Raw genomic sequence first — 3,429 nt, forward strand, 5'->3', positions numbered from 1 at the left:
TATTAGTTTCAGAGGTAGAGGTCAGTGATTCGTTAGTCTTAGATAACACCCAGGACTCATTACTTCACGTGCCCTCCTTAATGTCCATTACCCAGCTACCCCATCCCCCCACCCCCCTCCCCTCCAGCCACCCTCAGTTTGTTTCCTATGATTAAGAGTCTCTTATGGTTTGCCTCCCTCTCTCATTTCATCTTGTGTTATTTTCCCCCCCTTCCCCCATGAGCCTCTGTTTTGTTTCTTAAACTCCACATAGGAGTGAGATCATGTGGTAATTGTCTTTCTCTGATTGACTTACTTTGCTTATACAACGCACATTTTTTAAAAAATATGGATCCCTTCACAAATTCGCACGTCACCCTTGTATAGGGGCCGTGCTAATCTTCTCTGTATCGTTCCAATTTTAGTATCTGTGCTGCCAATGCAAGCACAATGTTATAATGCACGTATTTGCATAGAATCTGTTTTGTTTTAGAACTATTTTCTGAGATAATGTCCACAAACAAAATTAATGGGACAAGAAGCATGAGCAGTTTAAGGCTTTTGGTGTATTACTATCAAAAAACTGCTTTCAAAAAAACATTTCCATTTACTCATTTGGAAATATAAATTATTAAAGACTTTTTGGAGAGTATCTTTAGAGATAAAAATGCATATATACTTTGAACCAGCAATCCCACTTCTAGGAATCTTTCCAACAAAAATAGTTATACATATATTCAAAAACGGATGTACAGGGTTTCATTTTAGCATTGTTTAAATTAGGAAGAAAATTGGAAATAACCTAAAGGAAAAGGTCAAATAAATTGTGTTATGGATGTATTATGACAAATATAAAGCTGTTAAGAATTAAGTAGTTCTACATTTATTGACACGGAAAGATCTCTTAGAGAGTTAAGTGGAAAACAAAAGCTGATAGATAAACAATCAGAATGATTTCTTTTATTAAAAAATAAGTAATTATATATGTTTGAAGATTCATTCAAAAATCAATAGGGATTGATCGTTGTGTGACATTAGGAATGCATTTAATACCATTCAACTGTACATTTAAAAATGGCTAAGATGGGGCGCCCGGGTGGCTCAGTCTGTTAAGCGTCAGACTCTTGATTTTGGCTCAGGTCATGATCTCAGGGTTGTGGGATCAAGCCCCGCGCCTGGCTCCATGCTCAGCATGAAGTCTGCTTGTCCTTCTCTCTCTGCTCCTCCCCTGGCATGCTCTCTCTCTCTCAAATAAATAAATAAAAGCTTTTTGAAAATTCTAAGATGGTAAATTTTATGTTATGTGCATTTGACCCCAACTAAAAAAAAATCAGTAGGGATCATACACCTGTGGCTGAGACTGTTAGTTGTCCCACCAAATTCATTCTCCTCTTCTTACACAGCGATAGAATACCCAATCTAGCTAGACACATTTCCCAGCCTCCCCTGCAGTTATAATTGGCCAGGCAGCTAAATTCTGGCCAATAAGGTATAAGCAGAAGTATTTATGGCCCTTCCTGAGAATCTTCCTTAAGAAACCACTAATACATTTGTCATATTGTCATATTGTCAATAGCTTAAAACAGCCATTATTTGGTTTCGTGGATCTGTGGGGCAGCTGAGACAGCCATGTCCTGCATTCATTTAACCTGGGCCTGGGATGAAAGGGTAGCAGGTCTCTAGAGGAAGATTTTCACCTCTCAGCAGCGGGGGTACATCCGGACCAGGATTGCTGTGGAGGCTTCTTAAGGACTGGGCTTGAAACTGAAACACTGTTATTTCCACCTGCAGCCGCTGACCAAGTCTTATGGCCAAGCCTAAAGCCAAGAGGAAAGGAAGTATACCCTGTCCATGATGAGGCCATGGCAAGGATATGAACGCAGGGGTAGGGGTAGGAGTGGGACAGTTAGGATCTGTAATGCATATTTTGCTTAAAGATATTAAGTTAATTACCTAAGATTTCATGCCTGGAATGTGTCAGAGCCAGGCATTCAAACCTAAGTTTACTGGATCCAAAGCCCGTGTTCTTTTCATCTCATCACTGTGCATTTTTACTCTAATAAATTCTGATAGGATAAAATACCCCACACTACTCAACTTTTTCATCTTTGTCTTTGCTATTACAGTGTGTTCATCATTCTAAATGAACTTTAAAATCACTTTATCAAATCCCAGAAGTCAAACAAATAAGAAAACGGCTGGAAATGAACCTATAAACAGACTTTGGCAAATGCCAACATCTTTAAAATGGTTAACTTTCCTCAAAGGGATATGGTGCATCCATTGCTATCAAATATATTCACGTAAGTCTATCCTGTTAACATAATTCACAATGCTTTTGGGTCTCCTAGATATTCAACCATTTTATATACAAATATTAATAACGTCACTTTCTAACATTTATAGTTTTTATTTTTGTTTTCTGCCTTTTTATGTTAGATAAAATTTCCAGAAGAGGTCCTTAGGGCTTTATTCACCAAAAAGTATGATCATGATGGTTTAAGAGATTGTTTTTAAATCACAGTAAAGAAGTGTCCTTCTCTGCCTTTGGCTCAGGTCATGATCCCAGGGTCCTGGGATCCAGCCCTGCGTTGGGCTCCCTGCTCAGCGGGGAGTCTGCTTCTCCCTCTCCCTCTGTTGCTCCCCCTGCTTGTGCTCTCTCCCGCGTCTCTCTCTCAAATAAATAAATAAATAAATAAATAAAATCTTAAAAAAAAAAAGAAGTGTCCTTCTATATTCTTTAAAGAAGTTTTTTTAGTTAAAGAAATTAGTATTATCAGATGCAATTCAACTACCATTAAGTGATCATTAAGTGATCTTTTTCCTTTATTATCCATAATGTATCCTAATAACTATCTAAATTTTGAAACACTTAGATTCCTGGATGAATTTTATTTGGTCAGTGTGGATTATTGTTTTAATATATAGTTAGAATTGATCTAACATTTATTCAGAATTTTCAAATCTAATCTTTAAAATCCAGAAAAGATTGTTTCAAATGCATACTGCATTGGGGAAGCAAAATTCTGCTTACAATTTCAACAAATTCCCAGGGAGACTTACAATCCCATGGTCTCCTCAAACTTCAAGTTCCTGCTTTCGTTCAATTCGATCAACTGATGGATGGGCCTAGCATGCTGTTTCTTGCTCCTTCTGTTCTGGACAGTTAACCCAAATGTGGAACTCAACCCATTTCTTATATTTCCACCAAAAACATTCATACGTGGCATGTATATGTAATATACTTAGCTAAAATGGAAGCAATATAAAATCTCAGGTTAGACATACGGACCTGAAAGTCCTTTAACAATGTTTGGATCTCTAGTCTCCTGCTTCATTGCTTAGCAGTCTGCTCTCTCCATTTTATTTCCCTGGCCAATTCCCCCTCCACCAGATAAAACAAAGCTTTTCTACTCTCTTAAACAAAGAAATTTAGCTCTCTCTAGTTCA

The 3,429-nt window shown here is 37.6% G+C and overlaps 1 non-coding gene across 1 annotated transcript; it reads right to left on the reverse strand.

Moving 5' to 3' along the window:
* Nucleotides 1-321: 321 nt before the first annotated feature.
* On the reverse strand, nt 322-428 carry LOC113253087 (U6 spliceosomal RNA). Its single transcript, XR_003315228.1, has one exon. It is a non-coding gene; the product is annotated as a U6 spliceosomal RNA (small nuclear RNA).
* Nucleotides 429-3,429: the final 3,001 nt, after the last annotated feature.

The sequence above is a fragment of the Ursus arctos genome, unplaced genomic scaffold (assembly GCF_023065955.2).
Source record: "Ursus arctos isolate Adak ecotype North America unplaced genomic scaffold, UrsArc2.0 scaffold_6, whole genome shotgun sequence".
In the NCBI taxonomy this organism is placed as follows: domain Eukaryota; kingdom Metazoa; phylum Chordata; class Mammalia; order Carnivora; family Ursidae; genus Ursus; species Ursus arctos.